The following is a 20255-nucleotide window of genomic DNA, read 5'->3' on the forward strand; positions in this document are numbered from 1 at the left end:
TGAGCCACGAGATCACAAGGTTTAAAACTACTAAACCACAAAACAGCATAACAGTAAAAGAAGAACTGACTGCGTTACAGTCAGTGAAGGAAAAAAATGTCCATCCCGGTTTTCCCTCCAAGGCACGAGCGATAAGCAGAGTTCTGTCCTTTCCTTCTAAGATTCCTAATTATTTAAAGTAACACTCAGGTATGCCATTCAGCGTGTTAGTACGAGCTCGGGAGCAGCTTGGGAGAACAAGAAAACAGAGACTGCTTTAGGTTGCCTTCCCAATCGACTCAAAGGTTTATTTAGTACATAACAGCTTATATAGAGGAAAAAAAGGTTCGTGTGTCAGCAAGTTCTCAGTTCAAACCGGTACAGACCAAATAAGGAAACGTCTTCCTGCCTTGTGAGCAAAGAAGTATCCTGTGTGTAGTTTATCAGTTCAGCTACAATTTATGATCATCCCAGCAAAATACACTCCTAGACATAGAATACAGAGTTCTTTCATTAGTGAATTCTGAAACAAACCACCTGGCCTTTAACGAGCCTTTTTCTAAGAGATAAAGAAAAAGGGAGGATGGGAGTAAGGAAGTGGTCTCGTCTCTGTGGTATTTTCGACCTTGGGGTACCAGCCTGTGAGTCTTACACATCAATTCTTGGGTCAGAGAGAAAGAGAAAAACAACTAGTAAATGGGCCTTATTGAGTAACAGTTTTCACTACAAAGCAATATCCTGTAAATGCTACCATGGTATCAAAATATCACAACAGTTCCCCCCTTTTATCATGAAATGATAACATAGTATAAAGACAGAATGTAGTAACATAATATAAAGACAAATCATAAACTTAAAACAAATCATAAATGTAACTAGTCCTTCGAGTAAGCTTAATATCAAAAATTCTGAGAGCGTATACATGGTATCACACAACAGACAATAATTATCAAAAACAAATAATACATGCTACAATGGTGACAAAGGCTACAATTAGTTCCTTCCATCTTCCAAACGTGTCCTGTAGCCACTTATCTAGCCACTGACCGTGACCTGTATTGGCAATTAGTTCTATCTTCAATGCTTCAAGTCTATTCATAGCTTGTGTGAATGAACCGTTAGGAGCGGTATTATTGGGAATGAAAGTACAGCATACATCAACGGTCACTAGACCACAGGTACCGGTCCAATTAACAGGTAGAGCTAATCTAAGAGTATTATTGCACATCCAATAACCGTTAGAGATTGCTCTAGTTAGGCGCGTGACCATGTGTGATTTAACTAACTCCCCCCAGTCAGTATCATTTAATACACCCTCTGGGGGAACAATGATCGATTCTCCGCTCGAACTTGAACTGTGTGTGTGTTCCTCCAGATATGATACAACTTCAGCCACAGAGACAGCTAGCCATGTCTCATTACAGCGTGCACCTGGGGAGTCAGAGAAGAATGTATAGTTATCCTTTGTATAATCTGTGTGTGTGTCTGGGCCAGTTAACTTTAGTCTGCGCAGACATATCATACTAGTATTAAAATGGAAAGGGATCTGTCCTAAGGGCAGTGAGGGCTTTAACCTATTCTTGGGGCGTTTCATTGGGGCGCAGGTCCCTGCGGTGTCATTAGATAACTTCAATAATTCGCCTAATGGAGTCTCAGGGTTAGTTGGTGTGTGTGTGTGTCTAAGTAAGCAGTCGAGAGGGCTCAGAGTCAACTGTAAAGCGTCTTTAAGGAGAGCATTATCTCCGCCGATTTCCTCTAGTCCCTCAGTGAGGGGGAAACCGGATATGGGGTATCCTACTATTACCTGTTCTGGATTAGCCTTTGAACAGACATAACAGTTACTGTTTCCTAAATCACGAGCGGCTGTTCTGGCATTTTCATACCAGGAGTTGACTCCTGCTCTAGAGGGCGCATAAGATGGTTTATTAGTTGCGTCTATGTTGCTATTTACTGATTTTAGGGAACGTAAGGAGTGCATTAAGTAGGTGTCTTGCAAAATAGAGCATGAGGTATAGTCAGCAAAATATGACCTGCAGAAATGTGAACATGGTTGCAGTTTACAATACAAAATAGCAAAGAAAAATCCTAAGGTTAATGCGATAGATATGATAAATAACCTAAATATATAAGAAAAACAGTTCTTCAGTCGTCTCCTGGCCTGGTCCCAGGTTCGAGAGACACAGAATAAACGTCGTATGATGACAATGGGCATTTTATTTTCTCCATTATCAGGATGGAATGAGTCTAGCTTTATCAGGTTAGACATCATGTGGTACTTTTGGCTTTCTGTTCCTGCTGGATGTTTGAGTACCTTGTTGTTGTTCTTTCAGGCGTTGTGTGTTAATCAGTGATTGTGTGTGTGTATGTACATTGGATCCTGGCGCTGGCTCGCCGGAGATGTCGTCTACCCGTGTGTTTATTTGCTCTGGTTCCGGGCGTTGGCCCGCCGGAGATGTCATCTGCTTGATCCGACGCCTGAGATGGTCCGATTGGGCTGGTCTTAACCCTGCTGGCATGAATCCACTGAGGTTGTCCGTCTGTGAGGATGCTGGTTCTTCGTCACTGCCAGTACAGTCTGGGGCTGGAACACGCGCGGCCTCCCAAAGTATCCTTGGTTTTAGCGACTTCACCAACACGCATCTCCTTGTCTCCACTGGTGGAACTGGGGAGGGGAAAGGCTAAGAGAGACAAACTTTCTGATAGTTATTATTCAGTTTTTCTACCAGGTTGTGAACATCAGTGGACAATGCAATATACATCACCTTCTACTAGCGGTGCCCCTCTGGAAGCTGACCATGGTGTTGGAAATAGTCTTATTTCAAATGGAAATAATTTGGTTACTGCAGATGGAGTCATAATGTATGAAATGGAAAATCTGGTTGTGGTAAATGCTGATGTTTTGCTTTTGAGCTACCTACATTAGTTCGCGCACATGTTAGACAGGTTGCTAATATGCTTTTTACTGCATGTGATGTTTTCTCAATTACAAATCTTGATTTTATTGCCCCTATTACCCCTCCTTGTCCGACATGACTCACACAGTGAAAATGTCGGGCAAGGACTGGCATCAGGGAATATGGGAGGGCAATCAAACCCTTAAGATTTTGTATAAGCCATCTCTGTCATCTAAGGTACAGTCATTATTCTCCCAACAGGTGTAATCACATGCAGAGGCTTGCTCTTGTATAAATTTTAAATCAACATTTGTTTCTAAATAGTCTGGGAGTGTAACAAGTGGCAGCTGTAGGGGCACAGATAATACTTCCTGCGGAGGTGGGAGCTGCAGCCTTGGCTGTCACGTCTGCTAAGGCATTACCTGTTGCTTCGTCTGTGTCAGCTGTACTGTGTCCTTTCGTTTTTACAACTGCAACGGCCGATGGCAGCTGTATAGCCTGAAAAAGTCTTTGCACAAGATCAGAATTTAGCAATTTATTTTCCATCAGCAGATCTAAATCCTCTCTGTCTCCACAATGTGCCAAAGTCATGCACAACGCCAAATGCATAGCGGCTGTCTGTGTAAATCGTCACATGCTTATCCAAATGGAGCTCACAGGCGCGTATTAAAGCCATGAGCTCTGCTTTTTGTGCTGAGTGAAATGGTAATGAGTGAGCCTCTAGTATGATGTCAGGCACTGTTACCACTGAATAGCCACAAAGAAATGAGTTGTCACTCGGCCTTGAACAGGACCCGTCCACATAAACCGTGGCTGAGTCTGGGATAGGTGTTTGCTCTAAATCTGGACGTGGTGCTGTGGATTCCTGTATACGTGTCATGCAGTCATGATCATCAAGCCTGTCTGAGCCATCCTGTCGGTCAGAAGAACACAGCATAGGATCAATAAATGTGCTGGCGAATCAGGTGTGCTGCATCTCTTTTATAGTGAGATTTGCATATGTTGTGTAGTTATGTTTGCTAGAATGGTCGTGACCTGGTGATTGGTGTGTAGAATAGTGTCATGTGAGAGTGTGAGCTTCTCGCAGTCCCTTATCATGATAGAGCAAGCTGCTACTGCCCTCAGGCAGGCCGGCATTCCCTGAACAATTCAGGCAGCACCTTTGAGTGGTGGAGGTCAGCACTCCCTTTAATGCATTGAAAGAGGCAGTCATTTCTGTGGATCACAGTATTCGAGGAGGCTTCTCTTTTTTACAACAGTCACGCAGAATGTGGTCATGAAAAGAACAGTCTGGTATCCACTGTCTGCAATAGTTCACCATGCCCAGGAAGGACAACATTTCCTTCTGTGTAGTGGGACGAGGGACGGAGGTCACAGCTTTGACCCTGTCTGCAGTCATGGAACGTTTTCCGTGAGACAGTGTGAATCCCAAATATTGGACAGAAGTCTGACAGTACTGCATTTTCTTTGCCGATGCTTTGTGGCCAGTCTGTTGGAGGTGCTGGAGAAGCATGTGTGTAGCAGTTTGACATAGTTTTTCACTTTCAGCACAGAGGAGGAGGTCATCCAGTACAGCCCTGGAGGAGTGAAGCTGTCCAGGGTAGCACGGACCACCATTGAGAAAGCAGCAGGGCTGTCTACCATGCCTTGGGGCAAACGAGTCCAAGTGTACTGCTTATTTCTATGTGTGAATGCAAATAACGGCTGTGTGTCTTCATGCACAGGTACTGAGAAAAAGGAGCGGAGCATAAATCCACCACGGTAAAATGTGTATGCAATGCATGTCAATATGCTGTGAACATCTGAAACGAGAGGTGGCAGAGGAATGTTGACTGCATTAATTTGCCTTAAGTCTTGTATGAAACGCCATACGCCAGGTTTGTTAGGCTTTGGCACAGGATTGACAGGAGTGTGGGCTTTATTACTCCTGTAGTCAATAAATCTCCTATCATGACATCTAGGGCTGCGGCTTTTTCGGCAGAAATGGGATGTTGCTTGACATATACTGGCTTGTTGTATTTAAGGTATAAAGTCAATATAAGGTAGGTTACATCTATGTGTCGACATATTTCGTAACCTATGTCTGAGTTATGTCTGTTTGGCCTTAGAGAAACAAAAGTGTGGCTCCCAGTCATGGGATTACCTGGTAGTGGCGTCTGTACACGTTTTTTTGGCACAGTGTGTGACATAGAGTACCGGACAAAAAGGATGTTGAGTTCATTCTCTGCTGAGGGTCCAGCTGACACAGAGGATGTTCCTTCTCCATCATGTCGGTACATAGGGCAGAGAAAACATAAGCTGTTATCAGTGTCAGCAAACATTTCACCCTTTATGTTAAATGAAATACACAAATTCATTTTTGCTCTGGGTGTCTGCGGCTGCTGGAAAACTGAGCCACAATAAAAACACATATCTCTACTTTTATCCTTCCGTCCTCTGAAACTTCCTTGCTGTGCTGGAGCGGGTAATCCTGCATACATTAGTTTCTCACTTTCCTCTGAGCCTTCTACATCAAAATTCAACTTTATCTTAACACTTTTAGCTTTCGTGGTAGTATCTGCACTGGCCTTCAGTTTTACTGACCTGTTTTCTGGCGATAATCGTTCGGGATAGGGCTCCGGAAATAAATTAGAATGCATTGAACTTACAGTCCGTAAGTTGTAAACAAAGTCAGTCACGTAAGCACTTCCGCATGTTCTGGATACGTGATCATGGACGTCTTCACCGATTCGCGGACGTAGGTTACACGTAACCGGAAATGGGAGTTGTACTGAGCCGTTATTTGAGACTTCATTTTGTATTTTATTAATTTTTGGTTTTACAGGTACTTTAGATTTTTTATCGGACCTGTCTGTGGTCTTTGAATAATTCTGACCCATGTTCAGTGATTTCCAGAGGGGTTTACACGCTAGGAGGATTTAGGTTAGTATTTTCGCTGCGGCACAGCTGAGGTCACTTTAAATTTATTGCTAGCAATTTTTTGTTTGGGTGAGCAACTCTCACTTAACGAGCAACTTCTCGCTTAACGAGCAACTTCTCGCAAAACAACAGGCAACTTCCTGTGTCTTTCTGCTTTTAATTTACTGCTTTTAACCCTTGAGACCCGTGTTTTTTTTTGGTTTTTTTTTTCAAAAGAAAAATTAAACAATTAATTATTATTATTTTTTTTTTTTACGTATAAATGTGTTGTGTCTTTCCACTCACTCCACTTGATTATAACTGATTTATTTATAACATTTTATATAAAAGAAAAACGAGAAGCACATTAATTCATAGTAATTTAACATAAAATTGTTTGATAGTGTTAATTTGGAAAGCCACAACTCTAGCGGGTCCACCAACACCACACAAGGGTTAATTTACTTTATTCGGGGACTGAGGAAGTCGTCAGTGTATCTCTCTGGATCACTAAGTGAAACTTCGTCAGCATATCCCGTTTTTTTATGGATCGATCACTGAGGGAGGTATAATACGGTCTTTATATAAATATGAAAGACGCATATTTACCTTCTGTCAGTCAATCCCACTTCTGACACCAAATTGAAGGAAAAAAAATGTCCATCCCGGTTTTCCCTCCAAGGCACGAGCGATAAGCAGAGTTCTGTCCTTTCCTTCTAAGATTCCTAATTATTTAAAGTAACACTCAGGTATGCCATTCAGCGTGTTAGTACGAGCTCGGGAGCAGCTTGGGAGAACAAGAAAACAGAGACTGCTTTAGGTTGCCTTCCCAATCGACTCAAAGGTTTATTTAGTACATAACAGCTTATATAGAGGAAAAAAAGGTTCATGTGTCAGCAAGTTCTCAGTTCAAACCGGTAAAGACCAAATAAGGAAACGTCTTCCTGCCTTGTGAGCAAAGAAGTATCCTGTGTGTAGTTTATCAGTTCAGCTACAATTTATGATCATCCCAGCAAAATACACTCCTAGACATAGAATACAGAGTTCTTTCATTAGTGAATTCTGAAACAAACCACCTGGCCTTTAACGAGCCTTTTTCTAAGAGATAAAGAAAAAGGGAGGATGGGAGTAAGGAAGTGGTCTCGTCTCTGTGGTATTTTCGACCTTGGGGTACCAGCCTGTGATTCTTACACATCAATTCTTGGGTCAGAGAGAAAGAGAAAAACAACTAGTAAATGGGCCTTATTGAGTAACAGTTTTCACTACAAAGCAATATCCTGTAAATGCTACCATGGTATCAAAATATCACAACAGTCAGTGCAGGAGCAGCGGCTTCGCTACAATAGCTCGTCTGGACATAGTGCCAGACGAAGCTTCTGACCCTCAATTAACTGAGCTTCAACTCTTTAAAAGCACAAACTGCAAGGTGTGTATAAAAATAGTTATAACTGCACCTGGAATAAAGGTTAATATGGTGCCTGCATGTTTAAACATCTTAAGGCCCTCTCAAAGCTATCTGTTATATTGTTAATGCAATGCGAAGGCGGTCGCACTTTTTCTCCTCTCCTCCTTCCCCTTATCTTCCCTGCTTAGCCTCTTGTGTCCTTGTCTTGTCTCGTGTGTATTACTTTCCCTCGAACAGTCTCTCACTGTCGTTCTCTAAAACCTAAAGAGAATTATGGATTTGATCAACTGGTCTCTGAATGCTATTGACACCCTTTTCTCAACGAGAAGTCTGGGCTCGGGAGAGCCTGAGTGCCCTGGAGGGACTTTCCCTGCCGGATACACGATGGACGGGTGGCAGAACTGGAGGGTCATGTGCCTGGCGGAACTGTCGAAGATATCTACCTATTCGGAACCATGATAACAGGGTTCTTGCTGATCGGAGCTGGCTTGGCCCTGACTTATTGGAGAAATAAGAGAGCGAAACCAGCTGTTCAAACCCCCCCCCCCTCCCAAGGCTGACCGCTGGAATTGAAGTGATGGAACGAGGCGCGATCTCTCACAACGAACGCAGCATGGTTAACACCTTGGAGACGCTTACGGCTGCCATGAAAACTCAAAGTAACAGCATTGAGCGTATGATGGGATACATCAGAGAGGGGCCTGCTCAAAATGACACCCTTGAGCGAAAGTTGGATCACATCGCAGAACGGATCACTGCAGTTGTGGGGTCTCAGAACCAAAAGAATGACAACACCACGGAACAGAAGTTTGATACCATCATGGGGAGGCTCGCGGCTCTCCAACAGGAGATCGAGAGACCAGTGTCAGAGTGCTAAATTCAGAGCTGCTCGCATAAAGGAGAAATCAACAATATTCAACATATGGACACCACGGCGCCAGCTGCTCAGGCCCAAGGCTGGAGCCGATCAACGACTCCCTGATAACGACTGTGTGATGACTATTCTTCCCATCCCATGCAAGGCCACCTGGGTTGGCTGGCAGACTGTTTACTTAGCCTGATAGAGCGAAGGACACTGTCTCAGCTGAACTCTGGACACGCACACACATACACTTACACTGATAAGCACGCACTCATCCCCCTCCCTTTCCAAACGCCTTCGATGCTTGTTTCCTGTGGGGGACGACGGCGGGTCTGTGTGCCGCGCTGTTCATTCAGTGGGCTAGTTTCATGCAAACCTGCAGTCAGCTGAGACTGAAGAAGTCACTTGGATGAGTGACGAAACGTTTCTCCCACTGAAAGCGCTAAATCCAGATGAACAGAATCAACCTTTTGGGAGTACCAATGAAGAAAAATAATAGATGTTGGGATGGACTTGGTAGCTGGAGGTTCTAACAAAAGGGAATGAAAAGAAACACAGACACTATAAGTCACTTCAAACCCAGAGTGCTGGTCAATAAAAGAACTGAATCTACAATTGTTCAAACCATGGTGGTATACAAATAATGACAACATTAAACTGAAGGTGTAACATTTAGTTCAGCTGCAGTTTCTTTGTTTAACTGAACTTATTTGACAAACCGTAATCTGCTACTGACTATTGCGTTTTGTTTATTCTTCAGGGCATGTACAGATGTGGCTTTAAGGCTTTTATATTAAGTAGAAGTTCATACCCTTTTCTGAATCCATGATAGCAGGTGGTTGTAGGTTCAGACACTCTGCCTGCTTTGTAAACTCTTCCAGCTCAGCAGCAGACACTTTAACTCTCCTACCTGAGAAACAGGAAAAGTGTTAGCAGGGGATTGCTGCAGGCTCATGTCAGGGCACTACGATGGTACAGAAGTATTTAAGTTATCAAAATAGTCGTTGCCCAGTAAGGAAATACAGTAAAAAACAAAAATATGCAGAATGCCCATGGATTACAAAAGGATTGCAAAATGCATGTAAGAAGAAAAATACCTTATACAGAGAATTTATAATGAACCGAAGTACAGAAGCTGAAAATAAATATAAGAAATATAAAAATAAATTAACGAGTATTTTGAGGTCATGTAAAAAGGAATACTATGAGAAATTATTGATTATGAATAAAAATAATATTAAAGGGATTTGGAAAACATTAAATACCATCATTAAAAAGGGCTCTGGACAGTCAGACTATCCTTCGTATTTCACAAATAATAATAGAAACATTACTAATATGAGCGATGTGGTAAATGATTTCAACAACTTCTTTGTAAGTGTTGGGCCAGACTTGGCTGAAACAATTCCTGATATGACAGATTCGGTAGAGAAAGAAACCAGACTCATTGATCGCAATCCTCATTCAATGTTCTTAACGGCAGTAGAAGAAAAGGAAATCATTGATATTGTTGGGAAATTACAAACAAAAAACTCTACAGACTCTGATGACATAGATATGGAAATAGTCAAGAAAGTGATAGAGGGCATTTCCAAACCCTTAACACATATCTGCAATTTGTCCATACAAACTGGTACATTCCCGACACAAATGAAAATAGCTAAAGTAACACCATTGTTCAAAAATGGTGATAAACACCAATTCACAAATTATAGGCCTGTCTCTCTACTTTCTCAATTTTCAAAAATACTGGAAAAGGTTTTTATTAATCGGCTTGACAAATTTGTAGATAAACACAAAATAATAACGGATAGTCAGTATGGTTTCAGATCAAATAGATCAACATCATTGGCATTAATAGAATTGATTGAAAATATCACTAACAATATAGATAAAAGACAATGTATAGCTAGTATATTCATCGACCTAAAAAAAGCTTTTGATACAATTAATCATGAAATATTACTCGATAAATTGGAGTATTATGGCATTAGAGGAGTGGTGTTAGAGTGGGTAAAGAGTTATTTGAGAGACAGGAAACAATTTGTGAAAATTGGGGAACATCAATCAGAGTGTATGGACATTGTTTGTGGAGTTCCGCAGGGGTCAGTATTGGGACCAAAGCTGTTTATCCTCTATATCAACGATATATGTAGAACATCAGATATATTACAGTTTATTCTATTTGCAGATGATACAAATATTTTTTGTGCTGGAGAGAACTTACAGCAGCTTTTGGAAATTGTCACACAAGAAATGACTAAACTGAAAACATGGTTTGATAGAAATAAGTTATCATTAAATTTGGAAAAAACAACATTTATGTTATTCGGAAACTATAAAAAAGATGCCGAAGCAAAGTTATTAGTAAATAATGTCGAATTAGAGCAAGTTTCGGATACAAAATTTCTGGGTGTGATAATAGATAACAAAATCTGCTGGAAACCTCATATAAAGTATGTACAAGCTAAACTGTCAAGAAGTGTCTCCATACTGAGTAAAGTTAAATATTTTTTGCCTTCCAAATCACTACAGGTACTTTACTGTTCACTCATATTGCCATATTTGGAATACTGTGCGGAAATTTGGGGAAACACATATAAAACTTCACTTCAACCAATATGTAAAATTCAAAAAGAAAGCAATCAGGATTATTAGTAAAGCTGGATATAGAGACCATACTAACACCATGTTTTTGAAATTAAAAATATTGAAGTTTATGGATCTTATAAAATACAAAACGGCAAAAATTATGTATAAAGCTAGATACAATATGTTACCAGGAAATATACAGAGGATGTTCTATGACAGAGAAGGAGACTATGAACTAAGGGGTAAGTTGAATCTGAGGATTCTTAAAGCACGGTCAAATGTTAAAACCTTTTGCGTAACTATTTATGGAGTAAAACTGTGGAATAGCTTTACTGCAGAATTACAGCAATGCTCAGGAATTGGCAAGTTCATAAAGACACTTCGAAAATTACTCTTGGAAGGATATGATATTGAAAAAGACAATCACCCATTGTATGTATAAATATGTCAACTCGTATTTAAATTATATCGTGCCAGCTTTGTTGATATAAGTTTTCTTGTGTATTGTGTGGAGTATGTGATGAGGAGATTTAGATAAATATGTGGGATTAATAAGATGTTGAGCAGGGGTAGGAGTTAATAAGTATGTGCATACTTCTTCCTACTCCTTTTCAGACCAAACAACTGTTATCTCATGTTAGACGAATGTGTTTTATTTTATTATATTTCTTTCTTGTTTGTCTGTACAAATACGTGTGTGTGTGTGTGTATATCTACACATATATTCGTATTCGTAAATGAAAATACATGTAGACGAGTATATATTGTTTTTTTTTTTTTTGTTTTTATTATGTCTGAAATAAATAAAGATACAATACAATACAATACAAAAATGAAAATTACCACACAGACTTTTCCTATTTTCAAACATCAGTGCATCTGTGCATGTCTTTAAGACGCAGCTGTAGTTTAACTAGTTGATTTTTTTTTTCATATTGGAGTTTTGTCTTATTATTAATAAGTAAAGCTGGGTGTCATCTGCATAGCAATAAATATATGTGTAGTGTTTTCTAATAACATCGCCTAATGTATAATTTAAAAAGCATTGCAACTGTGACTAGTTCTTGTGTGTGAAGAAGATACCCCATTTACTTGCACATATGAGAATTTATCAGATACATATTATTCATACCAGTGACCCAACAAACATCCAACCACTGGGGTGAACAACCTCACCTGACTTATTTTGATATTTAGTGATAATAGTGGTAAACTATGAGTCCCTCCCAAATGGCCCTGCTCCTCACTCTGTCACTAAGAAAGACCATCCGCCACCATCTGGAGGAAGCTCATTTTAGCTGCCAATTAGTCCTCCAAGTAAAGGAGTTTTAAAATGTTGCTTAGATATCACCGCATTAGTGATACTCATCTAGTAATTGAACTGGACTTGTCCTTTGTTCCAGTAAAGACATACAGTAACAACATAAAAGTGATTGTTCATCCAAATAAAGCAGAAGAAATCAGAAGCTACATTTAGGCATTTTTATTTGTTTGTTTTATTTGTTATGCTTTTTCCATAGTTTCACACATAATTTTTAAGAAGTCTTTAATTTAATTCAGTATTACAATGGACAGTTTTGTTTTGGCACAAATACAAACCTGTTAATGTAGAAAAATCATGTCCTTAACTTCTCTTAGCAACTGGATGTTTATGCTATTTCAGACTTGATGACCATTTATATAGAGTGAGATGATCTTTGGTATTTTGCTGGCTCGGAGTAAAAATGGTCACAAGAAGTTAATACAAAGGTTTTTTTTTAACTGATCACTTTTATCCTATAAGACATTTCTGTCCTGTTTGGAGTTTTCAGTTTTATACAGTTTTCAAAGATTCAGTTCAAAACTTCAGATCCTTCACTAGATATGTGTTTACCTTTCTCCAAATATGCTCATTCATACACGTCAGACAGAAAAATTATGTTGCTTTCAAATTAAAGCCTTTGATTTTAAAACCACTTACTGTGGACTGCAAGATTGTGTACAGAGTTTGCTAAGAGGCACACTCATGTAACAGACTACAGATCCGTTTCAATCCCAGTGTCAAGTGAAATCATTTTAAAGGTTTTATTAGTAACAGGTTTACATCATAGGAAACGTTAGGCAGTAAAATAAAAGGATCTTTAATGTCATCTTAGAGATGAACAACAATCTTTGCACAGAGGTGGAAGAAAAAACAAACAAACACGCGATAATAAGACACAGAAGCACTCAAAAAGGAGGGTGATAAAAGTAAATGTCCACATGATACAATGACCTTTAAAATAAAACTGTCAGCTACTAAAGAAGAGACCAGAAATAAAAACAAACAAACAAAAATAAGTAAATAAAAACAGAATAACATGTGAACAGAGAAAGAACAGGAAAAACAAAGAAAATAATGAATTATTAAAACACAGACTATGACAAAATTTCATAATTTTGACATAGCATGTTTTCTATTTTGTGTTCTAACACGTATAAATGTGTCTAAATATGTTTTAGAGATGTGAAATAAACAAGAAGAAAAGCTGATTTGGACTATCTTTGCAATATATTATACGTGCAATATTATAGCAATAATTTTAACTTTTACTATTTCCCCACTAACAATATAAAAATAATAATGCAGTTCCATCATATTAAAATGAACTACAATCTCCTTTTATCTTAAAGTAAAAAAAAAACTGGCCAAACTCTCCCATTTGAAGGGACTATAATACATGGGGTTTACATCAGATTCAACAAGTGCGTTTACATTAATTCTTTCCTTTTTTTCGTACAAAATACAGATACTTGATGCACATTTAATGGTGCTAAAATGTGAATAGACCCACCGTTAATAATAAAAGTAATACTGTGTGCTTCCCTTAGGTGGCACCAGAGGAATTCAAAGCCAGTACCAATCGTGTGAACAGCTGCCTGAGAAAGACGCTCCCGGTGAATGTGCGGTGGCTTCTGTGTGGTTGTCTGAATTGCTGTTGCACACTGGGCTTCAGTTTGTGGCCCGTCATCTGCCTCAGCAAAAGGGTGAGATGCCCATTCACTTCGTCCCACAGTTAGAAAATGTTACACAGAGAATCTGCGATATTTGCTGCAGCATCACAGTGAGCAAGACAAAAAATGTTGTGCACTAAGTTGATATGAGACCGTTTTTTCACAACAGTATTATTCTTATTACTGACATTAGCAATTTTGTATCGTGGTGTCTGGGCTTTTATATACAGATGTTGTTTATCCAGCCGGCTTTCAGAGAAAGGTGGGAACAGATGGAAATCTAAAAGAAGGCCTTTTTGAGTAGATTGCATAATTGTCTTTCCCTGCTCTGCACACCTTTGTGAAAGCATAAGAAGGCTATGAGATCATGTATGTCAAGAATTTGAGCTAAGCCACTTAGTTTATGTCCACTGAGGTCTGGTGATTGCATGGGCCACACTCAGGGGATTGCACTAGATTTTAAAAAACCCAATAATGTAGCAAAATCTCACTGTTACACCAGAGTGTTGCATATAGTACACACATCACACGTTACTTTGACACACGCTAAATGGTGCATTTGAAGATTTGGAAATATCCCTGAGAAAGAAAAAAAAAAAAAACCTTTCTAACATTTCTGTGGTCTTCCTATTTAGAATGTGAAGGAAGCACATGCACCAAGAAAAAACAGATTTCAGGGCTCTAGACTAACTTTTTGCCATGGGCACAAAAAAGTTAGGCGCAAAATTTTTTTCAACCACATCGCTTAACACCGCAGTTTTACATGTGCACTTTTTTTTGGGGGGGGGGGTATTAATTAATATAGATAATATATAATATAGAAATATTAATTTCTAAATTATTAACTAACAATCTTGTGCTTAAAGTGCTTTGTCAATATTGTAGAAAATGTTAAAGCGTCTGGACTTCTTTAAGTTGCTAGAAGACGTTTCACCTCTCATCCGAGAAGCTTCTTCAGTTCTAGGGTCAAATGGCGGAAAGTAGGGCTGTTCAATATAACGATATACAGGGAGTGCAGAATTATTAGGCAAATGAGTATTTTGTCCACATCATCCTCTTCATGCATGTTGTCTTACTCCAAGCTGTATAGGCTCGAAAGCCTACTACCAATTAAGCATATTAGGTGATGTGCATCTCTGTAATGAGAAGGGGTGTGGTCTAATGACATCAACACCCTATATCAGGTGTGCATAATCATTAGGCAACATCCTTTCCTTTGGCAAAATGGGTGAAAAGAAGGACTTGACAGGCTCAGAAAAGTCAAAAATAGTGAGATATCTTGCAGAGGGATGCAGCAGTCTCAAAATTGCAAAGCTTCTGAACCGTGATCATCGAACAATCAAGCGTTTCATTCAAAATAGTCATCAGGGTCGCAAGAAGCATGTGGAAAAACCAAGGCGCAAAATAACTGCCCATGAACTGGGAAAAGTCAAGCGTGCAGCTGCCAAGATGCCACTTGCCACCAGTTTGGCCATATTTCAGAGCTGCAACATCACTGGAGTGCCCAAGAGCACAAGGTGTGCAATACTCAGAGACATGGCCAAGGTAAGAAAGGCTGAAAGACGACCACCACTGAACAAGACACACAAGCTGAAACGTCAAGACTGGGCCAAGAAATATCTCAAGACTGGTTTTTCTAAGGTTTTATGGACTGATGAAATGAGAGTGAGTCTTGATGGGCCAGATGGATGGGCCAGCGGCTGGATTGGTAAAGGGCAGAGAGCTCCAGTCCGACTCAGACGCCAGCAAGGTGGAGGTGGAGTACTGGTTTGGGCTGGTATCATCAAAGATGAGCTTGTGGGGCCTTTTCGGGTTGAGGATGGAGTCAAGCTCAACTCCCAGTCCTACTGCCAGTTTCTGGAAGACACCTTCTTCAAGCAGTGGTACAGGAAGAAGTCTGCATCCTTCAAGAAAAACATGATTTTCATGCAGGACTCCATCCTGTATGCTCCATCACACGTGTCCAAGTACTCCACAGCGTGGCTGGCAAGAAAGGGTATAAAAGAAGAAAAACTAATGACATGGCCACCTTCCTGATCTGAACCCCATTGAGAACCTGTGGTCCATCATCAAATGTGAGATTTACAAGAACGGAAAACAGTACACCTCTCTGAACAGTGTCTGGGAGGCTGTGGTTGCTGCTGCACGCAATGTTGATGGTGAACAGATCAAAACACTGACAGAATCCATGGATGGCAGGCTTTTGAGTGTCCTTGCAAAGAAAGGTGGCTATATTGGTCGCTGATTTGTTTTTGTTTTGTTTTTGAATGTCAGAAATGTATATTTGTGAATGTGGAGATGTTATATTGGTTTCACTGGTAAAAATAAATAATTGAAATGGGTATATATTTGTTTTTTGTTAAGTTGCCTAATAATTATGCACAGTAATAGTCACCTGCACACACAGATATCCCCCTAAAATAGCTAAAACTAAAAAACTAAAAACATTGAGAACATGGTTGTTGTTCAATAATAAAATTATTCCTCAAAAATACAACTTGCCTAATAATTCTGCACTCCCTGTATATCTGATGACGATATAAAAACGTCTATCGTTTCATTTTACGCTATAGTTTGTTTCGTGGTGTCGCAAAATACACTGTTTACGGCAATATTTTTTCATCGTTTTGATGGTCACTGTAGTGGCTATATTAATTTCTTAAAGTTCTCTCTTTCTCTTATATTTAATATAACCACACTAGGGACAAGTGCCTGTTTTTATGGGTTGTCGTTAGCAACAACGACGGTAAAACCATCGCATGTCCGCTTGTTTATTTTCCACATAAACCTTTCACAATAAAGCTCAAGATCCTGTTGAGACTTTTCAAAATAAACAGAATCACGTGAAAAAGTATGCAGAGTGTTTACAGATGAGAAGGAAAAAAGAGCCGTCAGGTGCTAAAAAATAAACCTTAGACTCAAACGTTGGAACAGGCTTTTCCCCAGAGCCCGCCGTGTAATAAATACTCACGAAGAAAACGGCAGCCATTACAACTTATGTCTAAAAATGTGAAGTTTCATGCATCAGTTAAAACACTCGACTCCAGGTACACGACACCCAGCTGGAAACACTTCACCTACCCGAGATTTACAGAATTTACAGAAAATATTAAATTTTTTGTGATTTATATCGTTATCGGACGATACATGTTTTATACCGGGATATGAGATTTTGGTCCTATCGCACAGCCCTAGCGGAGAGTCCCAGATTTAAACCCAGTGGGAGTATTCCCCCAAAGAGGGACAAAAGGACCCCCTGATGATCTTCTAATCACCTGAGCCAAGGTGTGAAAACGGGTGTAGGTCGCAATCAGCCAGGGTTTCGGGTGAGCTCATTGTGAAACCTGGCCCCACCTTGTCATGCGATTTCCTGAGGTCAGATGGCCCAGGATGTGAGTGGGCGTTAAGGCGTCTGGGGAGGAAACTCAAAACTGGATTATAGATGGCAGAAAGTTGGTGTCGTAAACCACCGCCTCTGTTCAAAGATGGTCGCTCACAGTGGACATAGATGGCTTCTTTCACTCCTCTTTCAAACCATCTGTCCTCTCTGTCCAAAATGTGAACATTGGCATCCTCGAAAGAGTGTCCTTTATCCTTTAGATGCAGATGGACCACTGAGTCTTGTCCTGTGGAGGTGGCTCTTCTGTGTTGTGCCATGCGCTTGTGAAGTGGCTGTTTGGTCTCTCCAATGTAGAGGTCTGGGCATTCCTCGCTGCACTGTACAGCATGCACCACATTGTTAAGTCTGTGTTTTGGAGTTTTGTCTTTCGGGTGAACCAGTTTTTGTCTGAGTGTGTTGCTAGGTCTGAAATGCACCGGGATGTCATGCTTGGAGAAAACTCTCCTGAGTTTTTCTGATACACCGGCTACATAGGGGATGACAATGTTGTTGCGTCTGTCTTTCTTTTCCTCCCTCGCTGGTGTTGGATCTTCTTTTCTGTGCCTCTTTGCTGACTTTATGAATGCCCAATTAGGATAACGGCATGTTTTGAGTGCTTCCTTTATATGTGTGTGTTCCTTCTTTTTTTCTTCAGGCTTAGAGGGAACATGTTCTGCCCGGTGGTGTAGGGTGCTAATCACTCCAAGTTAGCCAATCACCCTCTGGTGGTGCTAATCACCAGAGGGTGATGGGAGTCAAAGAGGAGGTATTGGTCTGTGTGTGTGGGCTTCCAGTAAACTTCAATGTTGAGGTTGCCATTCTCTTCAATGTGCTCAGCGCAGTCCAGGAAAGGCAAACAGTTATTCTTTGTGTCTTCCCTGGTGAACTTGATGTTTTTATCCACAGCGTTAATGTGCGCAGTGAAAGATTCCACTTCTTGTGTCTTGATTTTGACCCAGGTGTCGTCTACATATCTGTACCAGTGGCTGGGTACTCTTTCTTTGAAAAAGCCAAGAGCCTTCCTTTCCACTTCCTCCATGTAAAGGTTGGCTACAATAGGTGACACGGGGGAGCCCATGGCACAGCCATGTTTTTGTCTGTAAAAGCCTTCGTTGTATTTGAAATATGTAGTGGTGAGGCAGAGGTCTAACAGTGTGCAGATCTGATTGGGTGTGAAGTTGGTCCTGTCTTCCAAGGAGCTGTCTTCTTGTAGTCATTTTCTGACAGTCTCCACGGCCTCCGTGGTGGGTATGCAAGTGAAGAGAGAGACTACATCAAAGGACACCATGGTTTCATCTGGATCCAGGGTAAGTTTCTGGACCTTGTCGGTGAAGTCGGTGGAGTTCTTGATGTGGTGTGGGGTGTTCCCCACGAGAGGAGCAAGGATGGTAGCAAGGTGTTTAGCAATGTTATAAGTGGCTGAGTTTATGCTACTGACTATGGGTCTGAGTGGGACAGCTTCCTTGTGGATTTTAGGAAGTCCGTAAATGCAGGGTATGGCATCCCCTGGATAAAGGCGGTGATATGTGAGATGGTCAATGATTTTGTCCTTTTCAAAGTCTTGAAGGCAAGCTATAACTTTCTTTTTGTAGCTGCTTGTGGGGTCTCGCTTTAAGGCTTTGTAGGTATTGTTGTCACTGAGGAGTGTAGTGATCTTTGTGTGGTAATCTGTAGTGTTTAAGACCACGGTGCATCTTCCCTTATCAGCTGGTAAAATAGTGATGTTGTGGTCTTTGCTCAGGGAAGCGACAGCCTTCTTTTCTTGTATTGTGAGGTTGGACGGAGGGACTTTGGCACTGGAGAGGGTGGCTGAGACTTTCATCCTGATTTGCTCTGCTTCTGTCTGTGATAATTTGTTAATCCGTATGGCGGTTTCTGTGGCTGTGATGAGGTCCACTATGGGCAACTGTTGCAGGGAAATGGTAAAATTGAGTCCTTTGGCTAATACTCTCTTTTCAGTGAGATTCTGGTCTGAAAAGTTCTTTACCCATTTCTCCTGACTGTCTTCAGGTGTGTTTTCTTCTCTGAGTTATGTAGGTTCAGAATGAGGAGTGTGTGTTTTTGAAAGCAAGGTGTGAAATTTCCTGCGTTGTCTTTCTTTTCCCTTAGAGTGTTGGGCCCGCTGAGCCTTGTCCACAAACTTGTAAACCTCTTCTAAGATTGGAGAGGGTAGAAGGGTTTCCAGTTCCTGCAGAGTCTGGCTGATCTTGATCTGGAGGGCATCTATAGTGAAATGGGCCTGTCTTATCCTTTCACTTAAAAGCTGATTTTGTGCTCTCTGTAGAATCAAGTCTGCTCTGTATCCCCTGACAGCGGATCCAAGGCGCAAGCTCTTAGGAACAACTCTGCTTTGTCTGCATCTTAGGTTGAAACAGAGATGGTTCCTATAATCCACTAGTTTCCTTGATTCCCTTTCATACTCCAGCACCAGTTGAAGGGTGTTCCTCCCAAAATGTACGGCAATATGTCTGTGAAGGTTCTCAGTCATCCAGGTCATCGTAGTCAAAGGAGCTTGCAAAGAAAAGCATCTGGACTTCTTTAAGTTGCTAGAAGACGTTTCACCTCTCATCCAAGAAGCTTCTTCAGTTCTAAGGTCCTTAGAACTGTGTGTGTGTGTGTGTGTGTGCGTGCGTGCGTGCGTGCGTGCGTGCGTGCGTGCGTGCGTGCGTGCGTGCGTGCGTGCGTGCGTCTGAGAGACAGAAAATGTATATACATGGCTCATGAGCAGATGTATGTACAGTAATAAACTTACCAATAAACAAAGGTATGGACATTCTTCTCTCATTTTTTATTAACTGCTTCCTTCGCTGCTATTATTTGCTAGATAATGATGAGCACTGACAGGTGTCTTTGTAAGGTCCACCTGTCCACCTGCTCTTTCATTCTAATCAGCCAATCAAATGACAGCAACTCTGTTTATTCAAGTGAGCTTTAGTTTTAGAAAATGTGTTGTTAACACCAGAGGTCAGAGAAGAATGGTACACTACTGGAAGCTGATAGGAAGCCGACGGTAAATCAAATAACCCCTCATTGCAATCAATGTATGCAGAACAGCATCTTTACAGAAACAGAAGACCACACCAGGCGCCAAACTTGTCAGTTAAGAACAGGAAACTGAGACTACTGTTCAAATGGGCTCACCAAAATCGGACAATAGAAGACTGGAAAATGTTGCCTGGCCTCATGAGTCACAACTTCTGCTGCTGTATTCACTTGGTAGAGTTAAAATCTGGTGTAACAACATGAATGCATTGATTACTCCTGCCTCGATGA

This window comes from Astatotilapia calliptera, chromosome 6 (genome assembly GCF_900246225.1).
Source record: "Astatotilapia calliptera chromosome 6, fAstCal1.2, whole genome shotgun sequence".
NCBI lineage: Eukaryota > Metazoa > Chordata > Actinopteri > Cichliformes > Cichlidae > Astatotilapia > Astatotilapia calliptera.